Here is a 17,341-nt window from a genome sequence, read left to right as displayed (position 1 = left end):
AGAGATGGCTCAGCAATTAAGAGCACTGACTGTTCTTGCAGAAGACCTGGGTTCAAATCCCAGCACCCACATGGCAGCTAACAACAGTCAAGCCTACACAACACGGGTGTACTTACATACATGGAGGCAATACATTCATACACAAAATAAAAATAAAAAGAAGTGACTTTGCAGTAGAATCCAGAATCACAGCCCTCAGTAGACCTTGTTTTTCTCTATCCACTACAGGAACAGGCAATAGATGAAGAATGCTTGCTGATTTGCATTCTTATCTCTGTGTCTACTTCCCTCTCTCCTTCACCTCCATACTAATTCTGTGAATTTCGTATTATCTTCCAGCAGGAGGCTGCATAACAAATCATTATCTAAATATTTTCTCCATTAAGCCAAAGACAGCTTTATTTTAAAGAGTGGCTTAAACTACACCTTATTCTAGGTACGGAACTCCTTAAACGCCAGATGTTTTTGTTTCCACATTAAGTTGCTGATCTTCCCATGACACTTGCCAGGAGAAAGTTTGGAACACCTCTTCACATGTTTCTTGAAGTAGCCTCTTGATACTAAGGAAACCTCTCCAGATGTAACCCAGTAAAGATAATACCTTGTGAACCATAAATAAAATGACCTCAACTAAGCTCACATCAGGAGACTGTCATCCTATAGGAAGACTTTTCCCCTTCACGAAACTCAACAAATGAATGCAGAGAACGGAAGGTATGGGGTGAAGTCTGGGCTTTACCTTCACATTAGAGACATCCCAAAGCAATTAAACTGGACTTTCACAGCAAGGGAGGGTCAAGGCATTGGTAGCTTTAAAAAAAAAATCTTTGTAGATTCTGTTTAGTTAGGTTGAGAGTCAGTACTATAGGGCCTAGTGGCAGGAGCATTACATTCTTTGAAATAATAAATACACATAGTTATTGTTTTGAAAAAGATAGTTATAAACAAACAAAAGGAACAGAATAGAAACCTATGTGTGATTGTGATTTGTAAAGATGAAATGTAGTGCCCTTGGTAAATTTTCTTCCAGTTCTTTCGCATGCTTGTGTGGAAAAATGTGCATATACATAAAAGCTGTTTTTGTTGCTTACAACTTTTTCACTTCATATATCATAAAATATTTAGAATAATGATTCCTTGGAGAAAATGGCTAATAATGTACGAAAACGGTCAATGTAATTTAGCTTACACTTACACCTCTCCAAATGGTTTAACCAATCAGCAGTGTGAGCATGTAAGCAGGAAAGCATTTGACTTCCTTCCTCATTCCTTCCCTTCCTTCCTTCCCTCCCTCCCTCCCTTCTTTCCTCCTCTCCCTCTTTCCTTTCTTCCTCTTTCCCTTTCTCTGTTTTTGAGAATATGAATTTATTTACTTAGTTTTTGAGAATGTAAATTTATAAAAAGGATTTTGTGTGGGAGAGCTGGACTCATACTTTGTTGGTGAAAATGTAAAATAGTGCAGCTCCTCGGGAGAATAATAAAAAATAAACATGGAATTATATGTTAGCTTTCTGTTATTGCAACAAACTATCTAAAATAAACTTGAGAGGAGTACAGGTTTGTTTGAATTATGCTTTTGGAGGCGTCTGCTCATCATCAATGACCCCATTGCTTTGGGCCTGTGGCAGAAAACATCATGGCAGGATCGTGTGGCAAAACCATTTGCCTCTTGGGCAAGTTTCAAAAGAGACCTGGAGGGGCAGCAACATGGTAAGCTTGCTTGCTCCCAAGCCTGATGACCTGAGTGCAATCCCTGGGACCCTGATGGTGCAAGGAGAGAACTGACTCCCTCAAGTTGTTCTCCACATGCACATCATGGTACACACACACACACACACACACACACAGAGATACATCAACAAATACAAACACAGAGACATAAATACTGATCCACAAAGAAAGACACACAAACATTAAGACAAACACAAACAGAGAGAGAGAGAGAGAGAGAGAGAGAGAGAGAGAAAGAGAGAGATCCATAGGCACATACAGACACAGAGACGTACATACAGACCTACAAAGATAGACACACAAACATTAAGACACATGCACACACACACACACACACACATTATTTTAGTTTTTTGAAGAACTAACTATAGTAGGTAGAATTCTATTTTTTTCACGAATCAGATATTAATGCCATGACTATTACACTGACATTTTTACATGTATTAAATATTTTTTATCTTTGCTAGGTTATTACTATTGGAAAACATGTTAAAGGATACACTATATCATTGCAAATGTGGTAGGTGAATTAATTGGTATTTATTATTTCACTAAATTCTCTTTTAATTGAAATCATTAATTTGTAATGATAATCATTTATAAGTGAAGTTCTTTTTATTCTTAATGCATATTTTAATTGAATTTTTGTGTACTTCATACAATATATCTTAATCATAGACACCCTCTCCCATCGGAACTCTCCCAGAACCCCCCACCCCCACCCCCTCAGATTTCATGCATTCTGTCATCTATGTTAAGGTTTATCCAGTCAAGCCAATAATTCCTCAGCTAGGGTCAGAACCTGCTGCCCATTTCCTTCATTCTTTGCTGGGTTTTTGTCTTGCGCATTTCAGCATTGCTGCAAGTTCATATGAGCAAGTTCCCAGTGGCCTGGGAGACTGTTTCCTTATATTTATGCAAGGATAGGAGGAAGGGGATCCATATTTGCTGTCTTCTTCAAGGGCACGGCCTCAATGACCTTGACCCTCCCAATGGGCCCAATATCTTAAATATTCCACCACCTCATAAATGAGCCTTTCAAAGGGGTAGGGCTTTTATTACATGAGCCTTTGGGAGACATTCCAGATCCAAAGGTAGCAAGCTACTACATGACAGCAATTCCATTTTCAGCATGTATCTAAGCTGAATTACAACACCCTCCACAAAACTTGCACATATTCAGAAGAGGTAAGCAGAGAAGGAGGTAAACTAGGACTGGTCATATAGGAATAGAAGAATGGACAAAGACAACTGAGTCTAACAATCAAGGGGAACATGGAGATGTTCCAAAGATAGCATGTGCTGATGGCTGAACATGCTGATTATGTCCACAACTGAATAGCACAGCTTAATTAAGTGAGCTGTATGATATGAGGTGTATGTCTGAGAGATGCTCAGTCATACATAACACATCTACAGTGGAACCTCAACACCTAAGGCCCATGGAGCATAGCAGAATAGGGGATAGAGAGAAAACTAATACATCTCTCAACTCTCACCAGCGAAACTTTCTCATACATCAGAGTGCAGTGTGCACAGAAGGCCACAACTGGCCAGGTTTTAGAGACTGAGACTTCAGAGTGCATGTCCCTGGATAGGACTCGTATATTAAACCTCACCATTCACTGCTCAGGGACCACTGAGGAAGAAGGGACAGAAGGATTGTAAGAGCCAGGGTTGGTGCATGAATATAAGGAAAAGGCCTCTGGGAACTTGGTCTTATGAACTTGCAGCAATGGTGACACCATGCACAAGACCTATGCTGACACATTCAGACAAGAACCCAACACAGAAAGAGGGAAATGGGGCTGGAGAGAAGGCTCAGCGGTTAAGAAAACTGACTATTCTTGCAGAGGACCCGGGTTTGAATGCCAGCACCCACATGGCAGCTATCAACTGTCTGTAACTCTAGTTCCAGGGCATCCAACAGCCTCTTTTGTCATCCATGGGCATTGCATGACAGGGATGCACTTACCTACATGCAGGCAATACATGCACACACATAAAATAAAAAATAATAAATAAAATACAAAAAAAAAGAAAGCGGGAAATGGACAGCAGGCCCAATCCTAGCCAAGGAACTACTGGTAACTGATTACTGTGGAGTGAGGAAGAGTCTTCTTTAAGGGAGTGACTCTATATAGGCTGACTAGACTCCAGTGGATGAACTTGAACCAAAGAACATCTGGGTACAAATTTTTTACTAGATAGGACTAAACATAATGACAGAATGCATGAAATCTGGTGTGTGCAGGGAATCTAGTTTGCCTTTAGTTGCTATGACAAAACAATTTGATCCATTCCAATTCAGGGAAGAAAGGGTTTATTTGGCTTACATCTCCTGGGTCACAGCTCTTCACTGAGGGAGGCCAAGGTAGGAGGAGCTCAGGGCAGGAACCTGGAGGCAGGAGCTGAAGCACGGGCCACGTAGGAAGACTGTTTACTGGCTTGTTCCCTTGGCCTGTGATCAGCCTGATTTCTTATTCAATACTGGCCCGCCTGTCCAAGGCTTGCACCACCCACAGTGGACTGGATCCTCCCACATAACTCAAGAAAATGCCTCATAGACATGGCCACAGGTCAGTTCAATGGAGGCAGTTCCCCAGTTGAAGCTCCCTCTACCCAGATATGTCAAAATGACAACTAAAGCTATCCAACACAAGAGATTGGAGAGGGGCACAGGTAGCGGAAGGGGTCTAAATTTGATTAAGATTTATTATATGAAATGCACAAAAACTCAATAAAAACATTTTTTTAAAATATTTTTGGTTGAGGTAGAGTCTTCCTGCAGCCCCAGCTGGCCTGAAACTCACTCTGTCGACCAGGCTGACCTCTATCGCACAGAGACCTTCCTGTCTCTGCCTCCTGAGTGCTGTGAGTAAAGGCTACACCATCATGCCCAGTCTTTCAACAAAGTTTTTTTTTTTTTTTCAAAAGAGACAGAAGCTTGAAATTCTTATTTTCTATCTTACTGTTCCAAGGGTGAAAATGTACCATCTCCTCTAAAGGGTAAGGGATTCATCCTCACTAATTACTCTCCCCCTCCCCACTTCCCCCTGTATTTGTGGCTCTTTTACAAGTGCCTATTGATGGAGAACTCTTTACCACCTGTTGTGGCAGGGTGAGAATTATAATACCTCACTCTTAACATGTATTAATGCTTGATTTTTGTCTAAAATGAATTTGATATTAGAAATTTCCCTATCTCTTCAGGTTCGCCTTCAAACTCATAGTAAAAAGGAGATCTGAGGGTGAAATCTGGGTCACTAAAAGATTCCAATATTTTCTCAGCATTAAAAGAACTTTTCTTTTTTGCTGTGTTTATGTGCGTGCATGTGTGTGTGTGTGTGTGTGTGTGTTCAGTTTTGTGTATGTGTGGTGCTGTGCATGTGTCATGTGTGCACATGTATTTGGGTGCACATGCATGCGACTATGGAGACCTGAGGTAGACATCCAGTGTCTTCCTCAATTACTTTGAGCGTTTCTTTTTTGAGACACTTACCTAACCTGAACCTCATTGGCTGGGCCAGGCTGGCTGTCCAATGGGCTTCAGGGATCTGCCTATCTCCCCCAACCCCTCCTCCAAGGCTGTGGTTACAAGTATATGTCATCATGCCTGGCTTTTGGAGTTACAGGCATCTGTGCTTGGGTCTTCTTGCTTGCATAGCACGCACTTTTTACTGATTTAGCCATCTCCCAAGCCCTAAAAAGGCTATTTTTAAAAAATATCTGAGTTCTTATAACATCCAGTTAATTATGCTTCTGGTTTGTTATTTTATTATCTGTATGAATATACTTTAGAGTAAATTCCATGTTACTCTAAAAATTTTTTCATTGAAAAATTCCATTCTCATGATTTATGATGTGAAAAATATAGGTATGTCATAACTTAGATTGGCAATGGGTTGGAAAGTGGGAAAGAGGAAGTTGGGGTTGCTGAAAGTGCTGCACAGAGTTATGAAACTGAGTAGCATTTTGTATTGATAAGAAGGGACATAATAGTAAATGCCTACTTCTTCCCTATATATTGTGGTTTACTTGATTAAAGTCAGGTTTAGAGTCAGCTGGAGCTACAGAGTTGCACCAAGATAGTCAAACTGAACTATTTCTTGAAATTGTACTTGGATACTTGAGACAGCAATTTTAGAGCTATCTGGGGACTCTTTTCCTCCTCTTTGGCTTTCAAGTGGAACGAAATAATGTCAAATTTTCTGGCCAATCATAAATTGATAGAGTATGTATAGTAAGAAGTCAACCACTAGCTAATCTCTCAGGCAGACATCCCAGAACTAGTGGTACATTCCCTTCAAATCAAAGTACTAGTTGAAGGCCTTGGGAAGGGGGAAATAGGTTTCATTATTTTAAATAAAAACCTGAAATAATTTCCAAACATATTTACATTGGAAGTGATGTAAAAGATACTAAGATAGTAAAGGTATTTTATAAGTCTGTACCTAGTGAAAGATTACATATCATAGTTGCATTTCCGGTCCATTCAGGATGAGCAATCCATATACAAGATGAATGGCATATGACATAAATATACTACAACAATCCTATGACATAAGTTATTATTGTTTCTCACAGGAGCATATACCCTAAACTCAGGATGGGACCTGAGTTTGGGCTTCTGGCCAAAGTATATTGCTAAATGTTAATTATCCATAAAATTTATTTCTCAGGGCAGCTTTTGATATACAGAGTAGAAAGTATGGAGAATTTCCATATATGCGTCTGCATTTTAAAAAGGTTCACAGTCCATTCAGTGTTAATTTTACTGAGATGTGTAAGACATGTGCCTAGATTAATCTCTCAATCCATTGCTTCAACACTTGTTGCAAAGATCACCCTTGCTCCATTGCATGGCATTTATTCCTTTGTCAAGGATTTGTATTTACTTGGGCTTCTTATTCTGTTCCATTCTTTGACCATGCCACACTGTTGACTAATATAGTTTTATATTAAATTTTGAAGTTGGGCAGTGTCAGTACTCTATTAGTTGTTGTGGATCTTTAAAATGTTATTTATCAACTTCAGAATCAATTTGCAGATGTCAATATAATAACTTGCTGTAATTTTGATTGGGATTGCACTGAATGCATAGATACAATTGAAAAGAATACCGAGTATTTCCATGAGTTAATACCTAGTATTGAGTTAAGAATTTACATAGATATTTTTGTTTTCATCGGAGTTTGGTAGTTTTCCATTTATGTCTTTTATCTATTCTGTCAGATTTATACATAAATAGCTAATATTTTGGTGCTAATATAAATGATTGTCTTTTTTCATTTTTATATTCTAATTATTAATTTCTAGTACAAAGAAATGAGGCTGACATTTATATAATGCCCTACTATCTTTCAACTGTCCTTTAGGTGCCTGTTCATTCTAAGAGCTTTTGTTTCTTTGTTAGTTCTTGGGGATATTCTACATAGATTGTCATGTCATTTGTGAAAAAGGTAGTTGTACTTCTTCTCTGATCAGTAATCCCTGTATTTCCTTTCTTGCCTTATTTTATTGGCCATGACTTTGAATATAATGTGGAATAGAATGGTAAGAGAAAATATCTTTGTCTTTTTCCTTATGTTAGAGGGAAAATATCAAGTGTTTCACCAATAAGTGTGATTGAAGCTGTAGGTTTTGTAAAAGATAGATGATCTTTATCAAGTTGAGGAAACCCTCCTCTCTTCTTAATCTGCTGAATTTTATCATATATGGGTTTTGAATTTTTCTTTTCTCTTTCTCTTCTCTCCTCTCTCTTCTCTCTCTCTCTCTCTCTCTCTCTCTCTCTCTCTCTCTCTCTCTTTCTGACAGGGGTCTCCCTGTAGTGGGGCCTGGCCTGAAACTCACTATGTAGATCAGGCTGGCCTGAACTCACAGAGCTCTGCCTGTCTCTGCCTCCCAAATGCTGGGACTACAGGCATGCACCACCATGCCTGGCCAAATGCTTTTTCTGTATCTATTAATATTATATTTTTTCCTTTTTAATCTTTCAGTGTTATGGATTATAGCCTTGCATATCTGTAATAAACAGTATTTTGTCATGTACATAATTTGTTTTACCCAAAGTTGTTCAATTTGCTGACATTTCTGAGGATAGTTTCATGTGTTGATGAAAGAGATTGACTTGTAATTTTCTTTTTCATAATGTCTTTGATTGGATTTACTCAGGATAATTTTGGCTGTAAAGAATGAGTTGAAAAGCACATTCACTGCTTCTAAGTTCTGAGAGAGACTGGAGAGAATTGCTATAATTTTTTCTTTAATTGCTTAGTGCAATTTATAAGTGAGTGTGTCTGTGATAGGTATTTTCTATCTGGAAGGTTATTGATTCAATTTCATTAATTGATAAAGGCCTATTAAGATGATTTCTCCTTGTCTGAATTTTGTTAATTATTTTCCAAGAGGCAGTTAACACCTACAGAATGGGAAAAAAAAAATCTTTATCAGTTATAAATATGACAGAGGGTTAGTATCCAGAATACACAAAGAACTCAAGAAATGAAACATTAAGAAAACAAACAATGTAATTGAAAATTCAGGCAAAGAAATGAACAGAGATTTCTCAAAAGATGAAATACAAATGTCTGCCAGGCATAGTGGCGCATGCCTTTAATCCCAGCACTCGGGAGGCAGAGGCAGGCGGATCTCTGTGAGTTCAAGGGCAGCCTGGTCTACATAGTGAGTCTCAGGGCAGCTCGGGCTACAGGGAGACCCTTACTCAAAAAGGCCAAAAAAAAAAAAAAAAAATGTCTTTGAAATTTTAATAAATTTCAGCATCCTTAGGCATCATGGAAATTCAAATAAACTACTTTGAAATGTCTTCTTACTCTAGTCAGAATGGCTAGGATCAAACAAACAAATGACAACCAATGCTCCCAAGAATGTGGGGAAAAGGGAAACACTTTTTCACTGCTGGTGGGAGTGCAAACTGGTGCAGCCACCATGGAAATCAGTGTGGAATGCCTTAATTTCTTCTTCTTTTTTCTAGTTTCTTAAAATGGATTTAGAATATTGATCTTACATCATTCTTCTTTTCTAATATATGCATATATTACTACAAATTTCCCACTAAGCACTGCTATTTCTGAATTCCAGAAATTCCATTGTTTCCATTAAGTTGTATTTTCATTATGATTTAGTTCAAAATATTTAAATTTTTTTAATGCTTTGTCATTGATCTATGCACTATTTAGAAGCATATTGTTTAATTTCCAAATATGGTGGTATTTTCTATCTTTCTGTGATTTTTTTTTTCTTAATTTTTTGCCCTTTTTGCTACTGGTATTTTAAAAAATATTTTATTTATTTTTTTATGTGTATGAGTGTATTGCCTGCATGTATGTGAGTGCACCCATGTCATGCAATGCCGCAGAAGTCAGAAGAGGGCTTTGGATTCCCCTGGAACTGGAGTTAAGGATGGTTCATAGCCACCACGTGGGTGCTGGGAATCAAACCCAGGTCCTCTGCAAGAGCTGTCAATGCTCTTAACTGAGCCATCCCTAATTGTAGTCTAATTAGCATACTCTGTATGATTTCTAGTTTAAAATTTTTTTTAAAATTTTTTATGGCTCCTAATTAAATCTATTTCAATGAAAGTTTATAAAAAATTGTGTTTCAAATACAAGTCTGAGAAGAATATATATTCTGCTGTTATTCAATGAAGTATTTTGTAGATGTCAATTAAATTCGATTAATGGCTGATGGTACTATTCATTCAGTTCTACTGTTGCTATGATTAACATCACAACTTGGGGAAGAAAGGGATTATTTCATCTTACACTTATAGGTCACAGTCCATCTTTGAAGGAAGCCAAACCAGAAACTCAAGGCAGGAAGTGAAGCAGAGACAATGGAGGAATGCTGTTTGCTGCTTGCTTTCCTCTCCCTGGCTTGCTCAGCTACTTTTCTTATGCAGTGAAGGCCCATTTACATAGAGATGGCATCACTCACAATGGGCTGTGCCTTCCTACATCAACTAGCAATAAAAAGTAAATATCCCACAGGCAAGACCACAGTTCAGTCTGATGGACACAATTGCTCATTTGAGGGTCCCTCTTCCCAGGTGTCAGGTGTCCCTAGTATGTGTCAAGCTGACAAAAATTGATCAGCACAATCTTCCACTATAATAGTGGAGTCATCTACCCCTTGCAGTTCTACAGTTTTGCCTCATATATTATTACTGTTATTAGACACATACATACTAAGGATTGTTGTAATTTCTTGTTGCAATAATTTGTTTACTGTTCATGCATGATACTATTCTATACTCAGAGGTCTGCCAAATCTGAAGTTAATACAGCACCAACTTTCTTTTGATTACTACGAAATGTCTTTCTCCCTCTCTTTATAGTTGTGTTTTTACACTTAAAATCAGTTTCTTGTAGACACAATATAGTCTTAATATTTTTATCCAGTCAGATAGACTTTTTAATTGTTGAATTTAGATCATTCACATTGAAGTGATTATTGATAGAGACTGTTGACTATTTATCATATTTATAATTATTTTTAATTTGTTGTCCTTAGGGATTTTTTGTTATTGTCTGTTCTTTTGACTGACTTTACTGTTACCTCCTCTGTTCCTTAATTTATAATTTTATATGAGTTCGTTTTCTCTGTCTTATAATGTCAATTATAATTTAACAATGTAATTGTAGCTGTAGACTTTACAAAATACATGTTTAGGTAATCTAAGTTGACTTTGAATTAGCATTATATCACCTTGCATGTAGTACTGATACATTACAACAAAATATTCCCAATTACTGCCTCTCTTCCCTGGTAACACTGTCATTAATTTCACTTTTCACAAACTGTCCTAGTCTGTTTTGTGCTGCTATAGCTGAATATTCAAGAAAGGGAAAATTTGCAAAGAAGAGGGTTTGTTTAGTTCATACTTCTGGAGTTTGGAATGTCTAAGGTTGTAGCCTGCACCTGGGCCTTCTTGCTGAATCATGGCAAGGCAGAACACAGAAGGCCAAGAGAACATATATGTGCAAGAGACAGGAAGAGACAGACTTGTGTCTGAACCCTTCTCATAACCAGCATTGGTCCATCCACAATGGTGGAGCCCCATCAGGTCTTGTCTCCCAACACTTTGCCATGGAGATTGTTTCCAACACATGAGCTTTGGGTGAGACATTAACCAATAACAAACTATAATCACAAAATAAATTCTTACTATTATTACTAAAATATGTTATCTGTCACACCAGTCTTTAAAAACAAAAAGGAAAATGTGTGATCTTTGTTCAGTCCTTTTATAAAAATCATTATTCATGTAGATCCAAGTTTTTGGCCTATATAATTGTATTTCTAAAGACTTTCTTTTAGTTTTTTTTTTAATAAGAAAACCTTTTTGCAACAAATCCTCTCAGTTTGCATTTATCTGCAAGTCTTTATTTCTCCCTTGCTTTAGAAGGGTAATTTTACTAGCTATAAATTTCAGACTGTGATTTTTTTTCCAATACTATAAATATTTCACTGCATTCTTTTCTTAATTGCCAACATGATTGTCCCACAATTCATGTATATTTGGCTCTTGATCTTTTTCCATCATTTTTAAAAATTTTGTGTTCTTCAGCTTGAAAGTTTACTATTGACATATCTTTCTAATTACATATTCCTATTCTAATGACTGTACTCATGAGATTTCAGAGTGGAATAAGGACTCTATTATAAGTTGGATGAGAAGCCATATATGTTGGGTTCTTATGAAGAATCTGGATATGGTATACCTATGTCCTCAAAATTTTAAGTCAGGCTAAATTTAAAAACAACAGATTAATTTGTGGGTTGCAGGAAATTTCAAGACAACATGGCAGTTAATTGTAGCATGGTTAGTGTTTGCTGGATTTAGCCAGGTTTTAAATAAGAATTCAAAGCAAAAAGTAGAGCAGAAAGATGTTAAAAAATTAGTTTCGGCACACAAGTGAATGTAAAGTTTCAAAGTAACGAGTACACAGAGGTACTAGTTGATAAAGAGATTAGCACGATACAGAGAAATCACAGGCTTTGCACTGGGACAGTAGAAATAGTGATAACTCATGCACTGAAGGCTCCAACCTGAAAAATGCAAATTCACTTGAAAATGTTCAGTTGAAAAGTGAGTGCCCGAGAGAAGCAGCAGGGTTCAGGGTTTTCCTGTTCAAAGAGACTCCCTCCAAAAAATAAGAAAATAAAAGAGGGCTGGGCATAGTGGCACATGTATTTAATTCTAGTACCTGAGAGGCAGAGGCAGGTAGGTCTCTGTGAGATCAAGGCCAGCCTGATTTAAATAGCAAGTTCCAGGCCAGCTGGGGCTACAGGGAGTCCATGTCTAAAAAGTAAAAAAGAACACCACCTAGGAAAATGCTTTTCCAGTTTAGCTCTGCATAAGTGCTTAACAGCCACTATCACTGTGGTATGCATTTGGAGCTGACAGTGGCACTTGGCAACATTGTTGAGGAATGCTATCCTTTAAGCCTAACCTAGCCATTGCCATCTTAAACAGAGTTTCTGTGATTATTCATCAGAGACCCTCAACAAGGTAGAGCTTGTTGCCACTTTCTTGTAGAAGAAAGGGTAGGGAAGTTACTCGTCCCTCACTTGACATTCCAGACACTTATTCCTTCCACTCCTGGTTTCTTGTAATTCTGCCCCACCTCATGTGGTCTTACGAAGTGCCAGTGTGTACAAGAGAATCAAGCTATATGGCTTTTGAGAGGTTGTGGCCTATACTGGGATGGGACTTTTCAGTGATATATCTATTTGAGGTTACCTAAGTTCCTGTAAGTAACTTTGCTTGTGTTTTGTAAGTAAGCCAAATAAACTCACTGGTTCACCAAAATGGATTTGAATGGCATTTTTTTTCTTTGATCTGTTACTGGTATTCTATCTGGGGTGATCAGACATTTATTCATGTCTCCCCAAGAAAAGCTAATGCAACATTCATCCACATGGTAGTGTTTTTGCAGGCATGGAAAATCGCAAGAATCCAGGGAATCCAGGCAATGTAGAGCAGGTAAGGCCCTGCAGAGAGGCCCTAAGTGGCTAACATGTGAAGCTGTAAAAGTGAAGCCTAAGTTGCAGTAGAGATCCCAGGATGTTGGAGATGCCAGGAACATAGACTGTCAGCCTAGGTATGCTGCAGGAATGAAGTGGAGTTGGCCCAAAAGCACTCACATGTTCTACAGATGGCTGGGCTTGGATAATCCAAGCCCATTGGAGTCTAGATGTGCCACTATGTATCTGGGATGCTAGACATGAGTTCTAAGGTTTGCTGTTTGGTCTTCTAGCTTCTGCTCTTACTTTGGTCCCATCTTTCCTTGTTATCCTCCTAGCCTTCCCTTTGAAAAGGTAACATTTTATTTTTTCTTGATGTATACACCTTGTTTTGGATTTTATAGAGACTCACAGCTAAGAGTTTGCCTTGAATCATAGAAAATCTTTTGGACTTTTGAACAATGTTGGAGCTGTTAAGACTATGAGGACTTTTAAAGTTCAACTTAATGAATTTTGCATTATGTCATGGGCCATGGTTGGAATGTCATGATTGAGTGTGAAATGTTCATCACAGATTCATGTGTTTGAACACTTGGTCTCCAGATTGTAGAGGTGTTTGGGGACATAGGTGGGTCATTAGGAGGCAGGCCTTAAGTGTTATAGTGCTCTCTCTCTTCAGGCTTGGGTCCCTTGCTTATTGTCTGTGGCTATGATATAATCATTTGCCCCATGTTCTTGCCACCATGGACAGGAGCTGATATGACACCATGCATTTCTCAGCATGATGAATTGTATTTCCTGAAAGCATGAGCCAAAAGAAAACCTTCCTTCCTGAAATTTGCTTCTGTTAGGTATTTAGTAACAACAATGAGAAAAATAGCTAATACAGGGTCTTAGAAGAAGTCCCCTGAAAGTATAGAGCCAGGCTAAAATTTGGTACCACATGGTTTTTACCTATCTAACCTTTAGTGAGTTTCCAAATAACCTCCAATTTCCTTTTAAGTTTTCCTACCAATACTGTTAGGGACAGGACTTTGCTTTAGGCCTTCTGGTCCTGGTCATTTGTGAGTCTTGGTATTTTCCTCTCTCCAAGTTTTGAGGCAACAGTTTTCCAGAGTATCTGAGACATATCTTGATTTTCAGGTTGTTCTTTTCTTCGCTATGAGGCAGGAAATGAAAATGTCTTAGTTCATCACCTGTCTGAACATAAATCAGTTCGTCAAACTTAAATGTTCACATGAATCAGTGTTTGAGAACACTGAGCACAGGAATATTTCCAATTAAATATCACTGTGGCTTCTGGCTGACACTAGCATTGTTGAATTCTAAGGCTTACCATAATCAAGCACCATTTTACTGGATTTGCAGCAATTTTCACTTCATATTTTTGTATTTTTTGTGCATGTTGGAGGCAGGAAGCTGAGATATTTACCCTCATGCCAGTAAATAGCACAATAATGACTATGTAGCAGAATCATTACATGATAGCTACATAGACAATTAAAATTATTTTTCTTTAGGCATGTAAAAAATTAATAATAGATGAGTAACTATTTTTAAAATCCATTTTAATGTATTTTTTATTATTAATAGGCTCATAACAATGGTACCCATTTTAGGGTATAGTGTACCATTTCAATATATTTATAGTATACAGTGATCAGATCAGAATAATTGGCATAAACATTTCTTAAACTGTAGTGAGCTTCTGGAATAACTGGAAAACTAAGTGTACCAAATTATCTCTAAATTGCCTCAACAGGACATCTATACCTCCTGTTGGGATGGACAACAATAAGAAGATAGAACAACTCATTGAGGCAAAGTAAGACTATATTGTCAAGAAATGGCTCAGAGACTAAGCCAGGCATGGTGGTGCACACCTTTAATCCTAGTACTTGGGAGGCAGAGGCAGGCGAATTGGTATGCGATTAAGGCCAGCTTGGAATAACAAATTCCAGACCAGCTGGGGCTACATGGTAAGACCCTGCCTCAAAAAATAAGAACAAAAACAAAAAAAAGGAAAATGTGAAGGAAAAAAGAAGTGATTCATAGAGAAAACCAGAGATTTTAGTAATTTATTATTATACCTTGAGAGCAGTTTGTTTCTGGATCCTTTGTAGAAAACCCAGTTTGTTTTCATCTTTATAGAATCTTTCTTCATAAATCCAAGGTTTTCTGGGAATCAGCTATTCAAATTCTCATTTGTAAATTTGTAATAGCTGTAATGATGTGCTATAAGACAATGTGTTCCAATTACCAACTGATCTCAAGAACAAAAATTTGCTAGACTCCCTAGTAAAATTAGTCATGGAATATTTTATGTAATAGTTTACTCCTGTCCTAAAGAATGTAATGAAATAACATATTAAAATCTAAAACTTTTGTAATTAAAAAACACCCAGACTTTAAATAACTATAGGTCCCTTCCCTTTCTTATTTTCCTCTGTCATCTATATTCATCCTATAAAACATATTTTGAGACATGAACTATTAAAATTTTTTCCAAAGAAACCAATTTTGTGAGAAATTTTTGGGACTACTGGGAGGTCATTGCTGAACTAATGAGTAAATTTATGCTTAACTGTGTGTGTATGTGTGTGTGTGTGTTATATGCCAGATTTTAGAGGAGAAAGGTACAAAAAGGACACAGGTAATTGACAATGGGTAATGAACAAGTCACAGTTCTCCTTTTGATAATGGTTTTTAGGTATATCTAGTGGCCATAATGAACGAAATATAAAATTAAGGCAATATTATATAATATCTTGATAAAATGAAAAGATTAATAGATATGATTTTCAGGGTTTAGAGATGTACCTTAAATATGTCTGTACTTTTACATCTTTTAATCTAAAAGTCATATAAGAATTTCAGTTTATATTTGGTTTTATGAGTATATAATGAGAACATGAGAAATTAGTGTATATAACTGGATGATAATATCAGCCTCTACTACAGGTAGACAACATATCTCAATTATAACAAATAACTTTCACTTTTAATACTTTATTTGTAAGAAGATTGTGTTACATCTTGTTAAAATGAAAATCCCTTTATGGGGACCTAAAAGCCCCACCTTGCATAGGTCCGAAAGGAAGTTACTGGGGGCGAGGCCTGCTTTCTTTGAAAGTCTGAAGAATACTTCCACACTGCTGAGGAGTGCAGGATCAGCGTGTGACCATCCTTAAGATACACCCTCAGGGGGGGAGGGGGGAGTTCCAGGTGCCTTTATAAGCTTTGTAACACCTGCAATAAAATGAGTCCCAGCTTGACTAGGCTCCCCATTGCGTCTGAGTGTCCCCGGATAATGGAGGTGGTATGGGCTGGCGAACAGCATGCTTACACATCCCCAACCTTCACCTCACTGGGGGTCGTGGGTTCGAGTTCCTGGCATCTGGTGCCCAATGTGGGGCTTGAAGGAAGGTGAAAAGAAGAAATGAAAGAAGTAAGAAGAAAAAACGGATTGGGGCCGATTGAGGAGGTTCGGGGTAAGCAAGACCCTAAAAATGGGTAACGCAATTTTTAAGTTTGAAGACCCAGTGCTTAAAGCGCTGAGAGATATGCTTAAAAGCTGGGGATTGGATTTGTCAGATCCTGTAGCTCAAAAGGTTTGGGCAGAGGTGATTCATTTGGCTCCCTGGCTACTTGGGCTAATGTTTTTACTGGGGATACATGGGAACATGTGGAACCTCTAGCTAGACAAAGGGAGGTTCAATTGGGGGTTGACCCGCCACTGGAGTTCTGCCCTATTATTTTGGCCTTAAAGGCATGCTTTCGGCCTGAGAGCCCTAAGCCCTCGGCGCCACCTCCTGACGAGCCTTTAGAAACCCCAGCATGGGAATCATGGGAGGGGTTTGAGGAAGAAGGCAGAAATGCAACAGAAGTGAATCCAAAAGCAGCAATAGTACCAAGCAGCCCCTTGGACGTGCCCTGGCCAGCTTCAGGGCTTCCTGAAACCCATGAAAACCATCCTCATTTCCAGGATTCTGGCCCCACTCAGGAGGCTTCTGTGAGGCCATGGGTAGAAGCATATCCTATTAATGTAAACCCAGGAGGCGTGTGCCCTGACCCCTGGTATCCCTGGGAGGCGAAGGATTTGAAGGAATTAAAAAAGGCAATGGCTGAGGATGGCCCGGGATCACCCTGGGTAGATACTCTCCTCCAAGGCTTGGCTCATCAGCAGTGTACTACAAAGGATTGGCTGGACCTTGCCAAAGCAGTCCTTCCTAGCCCTACATATATTAAACAGTGTGCCCTCTTTAAGGAGGAATGCAGGATACAGACTGAGAAGAATGCAAATGCCAATCCACCGGTCCCCATTACTTTTGGGATATTGACTGGTTCAAGTGACCGTTATGCCACAGGGGAGCAACAGTCAGGCATTCCAGCCCCATATACAGAACAGGTCAGGGTCATAGGATTAAATTCTTGGAGAAAATTGGATGAGGGGCCTACCGAATCCCCTCTTGCAGGAATTAATCAAAAGCCTAGTGAACCCCTCTTTGAATTTATAGACAGAGTGGAGAAGAGCTTAAAAAGAAAATTATCCCCAGGCCCATTGAGGGAGCAATTCACTAAACTCTTGGTATGGGATGGAATGGATTCTGATCATAAGATA

This window comes from Nannospalax galili, unplaced genomic scaffold, assembly GCF_000622305.1.
Source record: "Nannospalax galili isolate Female #2095 unplaced genomic scaffold, S.galili_v1.0 scaffold284, whole genome shotgun sequence".
Lineage (NCBI taxonomy): Eukaryota > Metazoa > Chordata > Mammalia > Rodentia > Spalacidae > Nannospalax > Nannospalax galili.
This window is presented reverse-complemented; position numbering follows the sequence as displayed.